At 41.3% G+C, this 14555-nt stretch overlaps 1 long non-coding RNA gene across 1 annotated transcript; it reads right to left on the bottom strand.

Annotated features, from left to right (window-relative positions):
- Nucleotides 1-694: 694 nt before the first annotated feature.
- On the bottom strand, nucleotides 695-14255 carry LOC124507590 (uncharacterized). Its single transcript, XR_006961033.1, has 3 exons — nucleotides 14155-14255; nucleotides 3397-3458; nucleotides 695-889 (listed from the first exon to the last, which is right to left on the bottom strand). It is a non-coding gene; the product is annotated as an uncharacterized LOC124507590 (long non-coding RNA).
- Nucleotides 14256-14555: the final 300 nt, after the last annotated feature.

Genomic DNA, 14555 nt, shown 5'->3' with positions numbered 1-14555 from the left:
AAGGGAAGTCAGGGGAAGTATGATTCATGATCTCTGCACCTCTGCGAGCTTCCGGCAACACAAGAAGGAATATGATGGTGAGAGGAGAGAAGCAAGGGTGCAAACGAATAGTTCCCCACTGAGGAAGTCCTGAGGCCCTCTTTTGAGATCACCTTCAACCTTGTGCCTTGGGAGTAGAATTTTCCATTATATTCTCCACTTAGCACATTACCATCCATACACCAAGTAGGCACACAATGAATAAACGAATCAAAATGCTTCCCAGTCAGATAGAATTCAAATACTGCTTCCTCTATAAAGCCCGCCTTAATCCTTAGTCTGAAATCATCTCTAATGCTTCCCTTCTCTGACCACCCATGGAGTCCTGCATGAGGCATGTTTCTTGGTGTTGGCTAACTTCAGAGCTCACCCTAAAGGCTTTACCAAAGTATAAGGTTGTGGGGAATTCTGTTTCTCATTGGTGGCTGCTCCAATGTATTTATCCCATCCCAAAGACTCTTTTTACAGTATGACTGACCCACCCAGAGATGGGGCTGCTGGGGTTATAGTCCCTCCTCTGGAAACAGGACAAGATTTGTGACTATCTCAACTGGCCCCGTGGGGTATGACTGAAGGGATCCCATGTGACTTCTTAGGCTGGGTCACAGAAAGGTTCGAGCTCCTCTCCTGCGCCCTCCATGATGCTTACCTCAGAATCCAGAGCTATGATGTAAGGAAGCCTGGGACTGGCCAGATCTGTGACCCAAGGCCAGAATCAACCACTAGATGTATGTGAGTAAATCTTCTGGTGATTTCTGCCTCCAGACTTTGAGTGTTCCACCTGAGGCCGCAGGCATTGCAGAGGAAAGGCATGTCCAACACGTCCTGCCCCATTCCTGATGCGTGGACACTGTGAGAGAGGACAAAGGAGTATTGTTTTCAAGTCACTAAGTTTTCAGTGGATTCATTTTGCACCAATAAGTAGATAACCAGTACAAACATGAGGGTTCACGTGTAGATGTTTTTTCATTTTCTCCCCTTTTCCTACTCCTAACTCCTAACTTCTGTAGCAACCAGGATGATGGTCTGCACACACAGCGGAAATCACATTTCTTTAGGTGATTATGAGAATTCAGTAAGATTGCACGCAAAAGGATCTGGCAGGATGTTCAGTAATATGACGTAACCGATCAATGTTAACTGAAATTGCTACACGATTCATTTATTTTCTAGCTTCACTGAGATACAACTGACACATGACATTGTGTAACTTTAAGATGTAGGTGTTGACTTGATAAACTTGTATTTTGCAAAATGATTGCTACGATCACAGTGTCAGCCAACATCTCCAACATGTCATATAATTACCAGTTTTCCCTTTTGCAGGTGAGACTCTTCAAGATTTTCTCTCTTAACAACTTTCAATAGAGAAGAATACAGAATTATTAGCTTCAGACTTACTCATCGTATAGCTGGAAGTCTGTACCCTTTGACCAACATTTCTCCATTTCCCCCACTGCTCAGCCACTGGTAACCACCCTTCTACTCTCTGTTTCTATGAGTTCAGTAGTTTTAGGTTCCACATAGAAGTGATACCATACAGGCTTTGTCTTTCTCTGATTTATCTTATTTAGCTTCATGCCCTCAAGGTCCATCCATATGGTCGCAAATGGCAGGATTTCCTTCCTTCTTGTGGCCGAATAATATCTCGTTACATATTTCATTACAACACAACGTAATAATGCGACACATCGCATCTTCTTTATCCATTCGTCTGTTGACAGACACTTAGGTTGTTCCATATCCTGGCTACTGTGCATAGTGCAGAACTGACATGGAAGTGAAGGTATTTTGTCAAGATCTTGTTTCCATTTCCTTTGGATCCATACACAGAAATGGGATTGAAGAATCATATAGTAGTTCTACATTAAAAATTTTTGAGGAAACTCCACTCTGTGTCACAGTTTCTGTACCAATTTGGCTTTGTTTTCTTATAGCTTACTGAATTTCCTTAAAGCTGCTATTTTGATTTATTTGTCTGGTAAACTGCAGATCCTCATGTGTTCAGTTTGCTTACAGGAAGCTTATTACGAGCTTCTGGCGGTGTTACGTGACCTTGATTATTCCTGTTCCTTGAACTTCTGCGTGGCTATCCTCGCGTCATCTCCTCCAGTCTTTACTGCTATCTTGAAGGCAGCCAAATTGGTTTTTTGCTGCAGCAGTGTGCTGGCACTTCTTCTCTGTAATCGTGGACTTCCCCAAAGGCTCTTTCGTGCACAGGCAATTGCCTAAGTCAGTGTTCTCCAGGAGCTTCTGGACCACAGCTAAGAGGGGCTGAAGCCAGTTAAGGTGCCATTACAAGATCCACAGCTAGGACCAAGGTCCGTCTGCCTATTGCCTGATGAATTGATAGGTGAGACTTGTCCTGGATCCCTTAGCAGGTGGTGTTGGATGCCACAGTTACCGCAAACACACCCTTGCCCATGGATGCTGAACTTTTGCTGTCGGGGCGACAAAAATGAGGGACATCTTTTGCCATCGCGATGCTGATGTAACTCCTCTTACAAGTAAATTACGACTTTGCTTCCTCTGCATATCACGTCTGCCCGACCAAGAAGGAAACAGTCTATTCACATCAATCCAGCAAAGGCAAGTCTCATCTGTTAGTAAATGCTAACCAAACCAGTTGTACAAAACAGCAGTTACTTGATTAAAACTTCCATTTCTTATCCGGCTGTTCTATGTTATGTTTATATCCCTACTCTGTTCTGTCTCCCATTCCCTTTCCTTGCCCTTTACATTCTCAGACCATTTTTAAAATACACATTGGATTGGTTTATTTGGTTAAAGCCTCTGGAAGGTTTGATTAGAATTTCTCAAATGGCTAGTTGAAACTGCATCCCATTTCTCTTTTGGCACCCTGGTGCAGGAAATGGTCTCAAATCACGCAGGGCTGGGTGGAAACATGAGGGCCCTCTGGGCAGGCTAATCATTTGCTGACCTTTCAAATGGATATCCATGAGATATTTGTTACATGTTTATTTAGAGGTGAGGCTATAGAAGGTTGTCGGCGAGGCCTGGACAGCTGGCCTGGGTATGTGCCTGATCTGGCTGCGCGGTCTGTTCTAATCGGCTGTTATCTCCGTCCTCCCCAAACTGTATTCGCCACGAGGAGGTCAGCCTGCCCAAATAGAGGGTGCTTCGGTGTTCTGTCATAGATACACAGAACATACTCTGTGCCAGCTTCTTGTTTTGTGTTGTTTTGTTTTTGCGGAAGACATCAACTTTATGAAGACGGCAGGTCCCTTGGTGCGTAGTGTAGCAAGGACTGCAGAACTGGTATCAGGAAACCTGGGCACTTGGTTTCTCTGTGCTCCTCTCAAATGCCTTCCAAATAAGAATGTTGGATAAAATTACCTTAAAAGATCATGTCTGTTACATTATTGCATCTCTTGGGCCTATGGAGCTGCATGATAAGTCTGTACAGAGAAAAAAGGGAGAATACATAGGAGTTACGAGGGAAATTGCAAGGAATTAACCTATATCCTTTAGGTAAGTTAAAATATCATTCTGATTTATAAAAACTCTATGCGATCCAGAGCTAATACTGTAAAGATTTTTATAAAATCTTGGGGAACTGGATCAGTGAGTAATAGATCACAAACCACAGGATTCATGAAAGAAATGAGAGCTTAACCAGCCATTGCCGTGTTGATCAAAGCACTGTATAATTTTTAAAGATAATAAAATGTGAATGTTTCTATGAATGAAATGTGATGATGTCACCGCAGCAAATGCATTCCTAGGTATTATGTATATACTTCTCAAAAATTTGTAGTCTGGGGGGCGCCTGAGTGGCTCAGTTGGTTAAGCATCTCACTTTGGCTCAGGTCATGATCTTATGGTTTGTGGGTTTCAGCCCTGCACCAGGCTCTGTGCTGACAGCTCAAATCCCCGCTTTGGATTCCGTGTCTCCCTCCCTCTCTGCCCCCTCCCCTGCTTGTGCTCTGTCTTTTTCTGTCTCTCAAAATGTTAAAAAAAAATTTAAAAAAATTTTTAGTCTGATGTTGCAAATACATAACGGAAAATTTCATCCAGAAAATAATTTTTATGATTATGAATACTCATTGTTTTCATGGAAGAGAAGTTTACTTGTTGACTGAATTACATTTATTGAGAAATAAGTAACAACATAAATGATAACAGAATGACAATGCAGTCATTAAATAACAGATGCCCAACAGTTAATCTGCCAAAACACCAGCTGAAAATCAGACAATGAAGTAAAAGAGATGAGTTCCAATAAAGAGAAAACTTTTCTATGGAGGAATTGGGTGCGAGACATTCATAGTTTGGTTCTGCAAAAGCTTCAGGCAATGCAAAGTACAAAGACGAAGCCAGAATTTCAAGCGTAGAAAGAGACATTAGGTACCTACCTACATTGAACTATTTACTAGAGTGCCCTATTTATACATAGATACTGGTTATTATTATTATTTTTTTACTGGATTGGATCTAGGATTTAATACTTATGAGAGATTATTATGGCTTAAATAAAATGTTGCAGAAGTTGTTTCTCTCGTTCTGAAGATTTTCTTATTGATTTCATTTTCTTTCACCTCCCTTCTTTTTCTTCCCTTTCTTGTAAGGGTGCTTTTTCTTATTTAAACTGCAGCGCTGAGGTGAGATATAGGGCATAGAGAGAATGCTGATTATTTTACAGTAGTTTGAAGTTTCTTTCTGCTGTTCATTTTTAGAAAGAAACGTATGTCATTATATTCATCAAAATTAAGCAGTATTATGGAAAATAACTGTCAAATTATCACCAAATTGTGTCAGGTTCCCACCAAAAGCTGTCAGGTTCAAGGAAGTCAAATAAAGGCGGAAGAACTGTTTAAATTGCAAGAGTCTAGAGAGTTGGCAGCTAAATGCAACGAATCATCCTGGATTTGATCTTGGACCTCTAGGCAATTCTTTTCTCCAAATGGAATTATTGTAAAATTTGACAAAATCTGAATGGGTCCTGTGGATTAGACGGTCATGCTACATCAGTGTTTATTTCATTATATAGTTGGTGGTGCTGTGATTATATAGAATAGTGTCTTTGTATTTTAGGAAATATACACCAAAAAATATCTAGAGTCACGTTTGCAATTTATTTTCAATTAGTTCAGAAAAAAATTACACATGTGTGTGAGAGAGAGACAGAGACACAGAATGAGAAAGTAAATGTATAAACTATTTACAGTTGGGAAACCAAACAAAAGGCATACAGGAATCTTTATACTATTCTTTTAAGTTTTTAATAAATTGGATGTTATGTTTTTTAAGTAAAAAAAACAACAAAAATATTTTCCACCATATTCTCCACACCTTTCAGTTATTTTATTTTATTTTTTGGTGAAAGAAAAGTCAAGATAAATTAGCAAATGCTAAAAATTAATCATCCAGCTTCTGTAAATATTCTTTGTAATTCAGGAAAATCGATTTTGGATTTGAATGATCTCATTTTCAATCACAACTTTCCAAGGCACTTTATGGCTTTTAGCTTTGTGCTTGTGTTTTACAAGGTGTAAGATTTACGAACACTTTTCAGAACAGTTTTGCAATACAAAAATTCCTAATTTCATGTTGTTTTAAATGTATTACCCCTAAAATTGTCCTAATAAAGGATCTGCTAAACTTTAACAAAATATTAGACTTCTAGGCCATGACTATAAGCTTCATGGGAACATTGCTAAGCAAATGAGACATGGTCCATGAACTTACAGAATATTTAAAGCGTTCCACCTTAGGCTGAACTTCACTCAGATTTTTATTCCATTTGCATGCATATTAAGGCTTTTATTTAGTTTGATTTTATGCTCTTAATAACATACGGGTTTTGACAATGGCAGTTTTTCATATTCCTTTCCATACCCTTCCCCACCATGGCATTAGGTTTTAGACAGCAGAATGACCTAAGCTTCTACCGACTCTCCCTGTCCTACAATGCTGTCACCCCTGGAGTGAGATAGAGAGTAAAGACAAAAATAACCAAGTAATTCAATTACAAATAAGAATCAATTAGAAAAAATAATCTTAAATTTGAAAATTTATTCACATAGTTACAAAGTTAAACATGAAATCCTTGACAAAGTTAATTCCTCCTTATCCCTGTTCTTTCCATCCTACTTGGCAGTTAGAGCTTCTTGGATGTGTAGATTGATGTTTTTCATCAAACTGGGAAATTCTGACCATTATTGCTTCAAATATTCTTTTTGTCCCCTCCTCTCTTTCCTCTCTTTCTGCGGCTCTCATTTTACATATTTTGGAATGTGATCTTTTTTAAGGTTATAACTTTAGGAAAAGACACCTAAGATATAGGACTGAGTATCCAGGTACAAATCTGTCAACACTTAACAAAACACTACTTTTTTTTTTTTCTGTAGGTATTATGATGTAATGGTTTATTTTTCTATGCTATAATGTTCCATTTAAAATACGGAATGGAGAACATAAGTTAAAATTATTCCATTCATTTATTGCTAACAAAACATGTAAGAAATTGTGCCCATGAGACTTCAGACAGGATCCATCCTAGAGTTAATGAATTGTAGTTGGACTATGCATTGAATCAAAAAAAAAAAAAAAAAGCCTTGATTTAAAATTAAGAATTAAAGAATCACTGGGGCACCTGAGTGGCTCAGTTGGTTAAGTGTCTGACTTCGGGTCAGGTCATGATCTCACAGTTTGTGGGTTCGAGCCCCGCATTGGGCTCTGTGCTGACAGCTCGGAGCCTGGAGCCTGCTTCGGATTCTGTGTCTCCCTCTCTCTCTGCCCCTCCCCTGCTCACACTCTGTCTCTCTCTCTCTCAAAAATAAATAAACAGTAAAAAAATTTTTAAATAAAAAATAATAAAGAATCATTTATGTTTGCACTCAGAGATTTAGGGACTTTCATTATTGCATACCGGATCATACGTTACAGTTCTCTTTCTTGTTTTTATTCATATTATATAGCATTATATCAACAGAATAATAGAAGAGTCAAGCTTTGGAAACCTTAACTTTCAAGGAAAACTTGGAATTTGAAATGAGCATGCTAATGATTTTTGAGCTCCTACAAACCGGGAAGATTTGCCTGTCGGTAGCAAAAAGTTATAGAGACTGTATTAGTGACGGTTCTCTAGAGAAACAGAATCAACAGGAGATATCTTTACATGTACATGAAATGCAGACATATGCACATTTATGTTATGTTATATTTATTATAGGAATTGATTGATGTGATTATGGAAGCGTGGGACATTCCAATCTGCCCTCTGCAAGTGGTAGACTAGGAAAGCCAATGGTGTAAGTCCTAGTCCAAGTACAAAGGCCCAGGTACCAGGACTGCTTATGTCTGAGGGCAGGAGATGATGGATGTATCAGCTCAGCAGAGAGCAAATCTGCCCTTCCTCTGACTTTTTGTTCTATTCAGGCCCCCAACAGATTGGATTATGCCTACCTGCATCGGTGAGGTTGATCTTCTTTATTCTGTCTACCAAATCAAATGCTCATCTCTTGTGACCATGCCCTTCACGGACACACGCAAAAATAATGTGTTATCGCTCTCTGGGCATCCCTTAGGCCAGTCAAATTGACACATAAAATTAAACATTACAGAGACTAACAAAGTGTTAAATGTTAATGATATTAACTAGGTTTAAAAGTATTTTCCACACACACCAGGATGGCTAATATAAAAACAAAAACGAAACCACGATCTCACAGCAAGTGTTTGCAAGAATATGGAGATGGAGAGATTGGAAGCCCTGTGGCCCGCTGATGAGAATGCAAAATGGTGCGGCCACTATGGAAAATAGTATGGAAGTTCCTCAAAAGATTAAAAATAAAACTACAGGACAATCCAGCAATTGCACCGAATGCGTGTACTTGAAGAGATATTTGTATAGCCATGTTTACAGTATCACTATTCACAGTAGCCAAAAAGTGGTAGCAATCCAAGTGTAGGTACACTGGTGGGTAAATGGAAACACAAAATGTGTTGTATACAAAGGCTAGAATATTTATCATTCAGCCTTAAAAGGGAAGGAAATTCCAACACATGCCACAACATGGATGAACCTTAAGGACATTATGCCCAATGAAATAAGCCAATTACAAGAAGGCAGATACTGTATGATTCCACTTACATGAGGTATCCAAAGCAGTCAGATTCACAGAGATAGTAGAAAGTTGGTTGCCAGGGGCTGGGGAGACTGGGAATGGAAAGGTGGTTTTTAATAGAGTTTCAGGTTTATGAGGTGAAAAAGTCCTAGAGATCGGTTGCCCAACAATGTGAATACCCTTAACAAGACTGAACTCTCGAAAATAAAATGCTAAATTCTATGTCGTGTGCCTTTTGCCACCATTAAAAAGAATACTCGTGTGAGTATGTTTCTGATGCTACAGGAGTCTTGTGAGATTTGCGGGAAGGGAGAATTGACATAGTTCATCCATGTTCAGAAAGGTGAACCTGCTGCAAATCAAAGGGTAGTTAAATGTTGGGACTGCGGGAGAGGATTGGGAACGGACATTTACAGTGCTCCTTACAGCACTGATCTAAGCGTGCCACACAAAGACTTCACATCTATTTGTTTCCTTTAGTTCTCCCAATAATCTTCTGAAATAGAAATTCATCTCCCCATTTTCAGAGAAGCTATCTGAGGTTTAGAAGAGGTAAGTGATTTGCCCAAGATCAAAGACCCAGGAAGAAGCAACATCTTCAAGGGACAGACGATTCACACTGTTCTAGATTCGATATTGCCGGAACTGGGGTGTGACGGACAGCGGGGTACAAACCCTGACACCCCTGCCTCAAAGATGGGACAACTCTACGGGGCGATCTGTTGTTCTAGGCACCCATCCCCACAGGGTTCAGGCTAAGTTTGGGTTTTACCTGAGGCAACAGCCAACAGTGTTAGAGTGGGACACTAGAGTTGGATCAGATCTTGGCTGGCACCGAGGACCCATCCTTGCTGGTAGCAGAGGCACCGGCACTCCCCATCATGGTGTCACTGCTAAGGCACGTGTCCACTGCAGTGGCACCCGAGCCGAAGAGATGCACTGCGGTGGAGTATGTCTGGCATTCGAAAGGTCTGGGGGGAAATAAAACATACAAAGATGGCGGAGTTGCATAGCCACAGCTGTTGCTATCTGGACGCCAATGATGCACGAAGAAAGAAAACGGCAGGCTCGGGGGAACTGCAATTTTTAAAGGGAAGTCTGAGAATCAGAGATTTTGTGCATATTTAGAGATCTCTACCACCACGCCCAAGCCCTAGCCTCCACTATCTTCAGCCACAGGGCAGAGAAAGCTCCAGGTCAGGCACAGGACTGAATTGTGAATGACAACCATCGGGGAACGCTTAATTCTCAGCTGACCTTGGTTGCCTACACCACGGTCAAGGTGCTGATAGGGAAGGGATGGGGATCTGAAACTTGAGATGGGGAGTCCGGCTAGAGTTTCCTGAACTTTCTTGCCCATGACCTCTTGTTGTGAGATGAAACCCCGCCTGGCTCCTCTTTATTTGAAGACTGCAAAAGCCTCAAACGGGGCAAGCACTTTAAAAACAGAAGATCTGCTCCCAGCTCTCCTCTTGGACACCAGTCAATATCTAGCATCAAGTCTCAGTGTATCCTGACTGTGAATGTGCGGGACCTGGTGGAGGAGGAAAGGGATTCTTTGCCGAAAGAGCAACCGTGTGTGCTAACATGTACCAGCAGGATCCAGAAGTGTCTGCCTGGGAGTGGATCCCGGGGGTGTTGAATCAAAGCGTCAGAAGACAAATCTAGGTAAGGGAGAGGTTGTCAACATTGGGATGCTGTTTGGTAACACAGTCAACAGCACCCTGGTGAGGGCCCCAGAGGACTATTAACACTCTGTTGGGATGGCTTTCAGATGTGTGAAAAAAGTGAAGACCTCATTAAACAAAGCAGAGATGCCAGAAATGCTGTGACTGGGCTCAGAGGGTCTAGTTGTTGTTAAGCCCATGATTTCACCTGGCGAAACGGGGTAGGGCATTTATTTCTTTACCGCAGGCACCAGAGTTGCTCTTAGGGAGAGAACGGCCTTTACGTGGAAGGTGAGTGATGGTGTGGGAAGAGGAAATGACTTAGCAGAAGCCGAGCAAACAGAAAAGACAGTCGAACTTTCCAGTGCAGGAAGCGACTAGGTACTCTTGGTAGCCGAGCTGGTGGCTGGGAGAAAGGAGCAAAGGAAGAAGACAGAAGGCCTTATTACCATGAGGTACTGCCATCCAGCAGTGGCTGTAGCCTCCACAGGTGGTCCTCCAACAGCTGGTATTAAGCTGTCGTCAAAGGTACCAAAAAAAATCCGTCTGTCTTCCCAAACTCCCACTCACATGAATGTCGAGTGAGATGGCGTTTAATGGATACGGAGGAAGAAATCTCAATGCCACGTGAGCTAACACAGTTCTGAGCAACACAGCTCAGCAAGACATTCCCTAAGCTGAGCTAACATAGTGGCTCCAAGAACTCGATTCTGGAGCTGACTAGAACTTAAGTGCTCCTGGACTTCTCAGGGATCCCCGGGGTGGGGGTGGGGATGGAATTTTCAGTATCTGCCTTAGGGACTTTGAGGTCATCTTCCCTCCAGGAGTGGCCAGACTGCGAATGCAGTCCTGGTTCTACTAGTCTGGGGGTTCAGGGAACGGATTCTGGGGAAATCAGTGTCTCACTGGTTCTTTTCTGAAGAATGGGTTTGGCTCAGCAGGCAATCCAGTGAAGGCGTAAGTCAGGTTGCTGGAAACTGAGGGATTTAATAGGGAGGGAGGAAGGATGTAGGTATGAGATAGCTATGAGTTGTAGCAGGAAAATGGGAGAGAACCAAATGCAAATGATAAATTGACCGTGGTTGGGCAGGTCGCTTAATTTTTTCCCATTTAGCTTCTGTAAAGAGAAAAATTTGCCAGGTGATGTGAGTTCACCTTATAATTCTATACTTCTAGTAGTCACTGAGTTCTGTAAATTCAGCATGCAGACACATTTGCCTTAAATCTATGTTACGGACTGAACGTTGGCGTCTCTCCAAAATACAAACATTGAAGCGCTAGCCCCAAGTATTTGGAGGTGGGGCCTTTGAGGCATAGTTAGGTTTAAATGAGGTCATGAGGTGGGGGACCCACATGTTGAGATTAGTGTTTCATAAGAAGAGAAAGAGGGGGCAGGGCTTGCTCTCTCTCCCTTTATCTTTCCCTCCCTCCCTTTGTTCACCTCCCTGTCTCTCCACTGTGTGAGGACTCAGGGAGAAGGCAGCCATCTGCAAGTTGGAAAGAGAGCTCTCACTAGGAAGTGAACCCTGAGGGACCTTGATCTTGGGCTTTCTAGTCTCCAGAACTGTGGGGAAACAAATTTCTGTTGTTTAAGCGCCGCCCCACCTCAAGTCTATGGTATTAGCACGCTATGTCTTACTATAGCAGCCAGAACTAAGACATCTACTAACCCCTTCTCATTACCTCAGATGCCAAGATACAGATGCCATGAATTTTCCCATAGTCCACTGGGCTAGAAAGTAGTCCCTGGTCCCTCAGTAGCATCAAGAAACTTGGTGATGAGGGTGCCTGGGTGGCTCAGTAGGTTAAGTGGCCGACTCTTGATCTTGGCTCAGGTCATGATCCCACAGTTTGTGGGATCGAGCCCTGCATTGGGCTCTGCACTGACAGCACAGAGCCTGCTTGGGAATCTCTCTCTCCCTCTCTCTCTTTGTCCCTGCCCATCCTGTGATGGGCTCGCTCATTCTCAAAAATAAGGAAACAAACATTAAAAAAAAAACCCAATTTGGTTATTAATAACCACTCCTTAGAAGCAGAATAGTGTAGAAAGACAACCCAGGATGTATAATCAGAAGTGACCCTGGCAGAATCATGATCTCATTTCTTTAATGGGAGAATAGGTACTCCTGCCTTACCAGATGTTTCTGAGGTTTAAGCACAACTGTTTGCACTACAAAGAGCAAATACTTGTTACATAATTCTGCTTATTATGACTTTTATAAAACAGAAACACACACAAATACTACAAGATTTTTACAAACGGACAAATGAGACACATAAAAGTGAATTAAGTTTTCCTCTCAGGACAAGAGCGCAAAAGAAAATGCCTAAAACCGGCCCACTGTTTTTTGTCACTTACTCATCTTACTTATTTTGGATATCTGTCTTGTTTGGGTTGTGAGTTTTTCTCTTTCACGGAGTTATTTCATTTTCAGAAATAGGCCTAACACATCACAATAAAGCATAAAATACGGTCTCTTCATGATTGACTCCAACATGGCAGTGAAAGGTGAATGTCAGAGAAGAGATAAGAGGAGGGAGGAAATGAAGAGTGACCGGGAACAATGCTGGTCCGGATTTCTGACAGTTCTCGCAACACGTATTGTTTTAACTATCAGTTCTGGGGTGGAAAAAGTAGTTAGCAGTAACGTTCCCAAGAAGCAACAATTAGAAGAATGTGGCATTCAATTTTCGTTAAGAAATCAAGGGCACAGGGGCGCCTGGGTGGCTGTCAGTTAAGCATCCAGCTCTTGATCTCAGCTCAAGGTCTACATCTCAGGGCTGTGAGTTCAAGACTGGGGTTGGGCTCCACACTGAGCGTGGAGCCTACTTAAAAAAAAAAAAAAAGATGGAAATCGAGGGCACGAAAAGGCATATTCATACTCAATTAAACTGAGAAGTCTCTAACACACTAGTGGGACTTGGAAAGTATCGTGTCCTTGATTTGTCCCCACTGGGCAGCATATTAGTGATCGATGACATCTCCCACGTACGTATTCCCCACCCATCGCCACGCTCCTTGAACACATTTTATTCTGAAATTCACCCCACTTCACCTCTCCCTTATTCTTAATTACCAACTATTGTGGGTAGTGGTCGTTCTCATTGTAGCATGCTTTATTTATGTACGTTGGTCACAAAACTCAGATGTAAATTAAAGGAGAATCTCTTACATAGCTTTATGCCAGTTTAGCTTTCTTATTTTAGTGCTGAGAACCTACATGGGGTCCAATGGAAAGCATGCTGGTTATTATACCTCATTGCTTACATTAGTGAGGTAATATCAATAAGAAATAAATACGATGGTCAAAACGTGGTCTCACACAAATGGAACCTAGTAGACTTAAGAGACACTTTACACAGTGTTATATTACAAACGCAAAATACATTGGACACAATGAAGCTATAGCTTGAATTATAAATTGATTAATAATGTCACTGAAAGGAATCATGACGTATTTGCAAATGGTATCGACAAACAAAAATTCTGTTAATAATGATCTAAGCTTATAAGCTGAGAAGGAAAAGATAAAGCAATTGTCAGACTGTATATGGAGTTTTCCAGGATAGAATACTGTTATGTTTTCTCCCCACCAATGAAAAAGGGAAGCAGAGAAAGGGAATAACTTGTTGTTACTAAACAAGTATGCTTTGGTTTGAAAGGGCATGAGAGTTTACAGATAATGCTGAACTGTCTAGAGAAATATTTTGATTTCCATTATTGCCAAATATTTTCTTCCCAAGTACACAGGAAAGCTTCCTGCTTTAGGAAATAAAGCCCAGTGGAGAGCTACTTTTGCCCCGATGCACAGGGGTTGGGAGTGTGGCAGGGGATATGGTGGGGAGGTGCACTGTAAGACTTACACGGGTGGCCAGAAGGTGGGGCTTCTTTCTTGCATAATGGACTTGCTCACATTCTGTTTGTGATCCAATTAGACACTAAAACTTCTCCACGAAGAACAAGCCAAGTGACTTAATATGTCTCCCTGGTCAGGTACTAGCTCAAGAGGAGAGAATGAATGACTGTAACTTCCCATGCGTTTTCAGTTACATCCGTCCTGACGAGTAACTTTCAGGTCACGAAACTCTTTCATTTAAGGGCCAGTATTAGGAGATTAGGGGAGGGGCAATTTCTCTTTGTCCTTTTGTCTACACACCCAAATAAATAGTGCCTTCTCCCCCCTTTCTGTACTTGTTTTTGAAGTAAAGACATATTGACTCGGCCTTGAGTTGGGGTAGTGGAGAATTGATATAGGCTGCCTGCAACATTTTCTAGTTAAATTAGTCATGCTCTCATTTTTGGAAGACACATCATATCTTGCAGGTAATGGAAATAATAATCTCTCATTTCTACTTACCAAACGAGTCAGTTTTCTTGCCATCATTTTTCAAGGAAGATTTTGAGTCAGGGGCAACTTTCGTTATTTTTCTACTCTTCCATCTGAGAGAATCTGCAATCTAGTGATGTTGGATGGAATGCCTAAACTCAGAGCAGTGCTGAAAATAAATACATACAAAAATCACCAACCAAGCACAGAAAACAGAGATCGGTCTAAAGTCTTTATTTTTACTATGGACAATGAAGATTTTTTTAATTCTAAAATTAAAACAAAATTATTGCACACAAAAGAGCAGTGAATTTAGTAAAGAAGGAAATGGCAAGAACTGTCAAGTCTGAATTTTGTCTTTTTCAGTGTCCTAAGTCACAGAATTTCATCAACCCCTCATTTAACCTTGTATCAAAAGGGGGGATACACTC

This window comes from Lynx rufus, unplaced genomic scaffold (assembly GCF_022079265.1).
Source record: "Lynx rufus isolate CCGP_SWC_20201006 ecotype Redwood Valley unplaced genomic scaffold, mLynRuf1.p SCAF_12, whole genome shotgun sequence".
NCBI lineage: Eukaryota > Metazoa > Chordata > Mammalia > Carnivora > Felidae > Lynx > Lynx rufus.
Note: the sequence above shows the minus strand (reverse complement) of the source record. Positions and strands in the feature narration are given on the sequence as shown.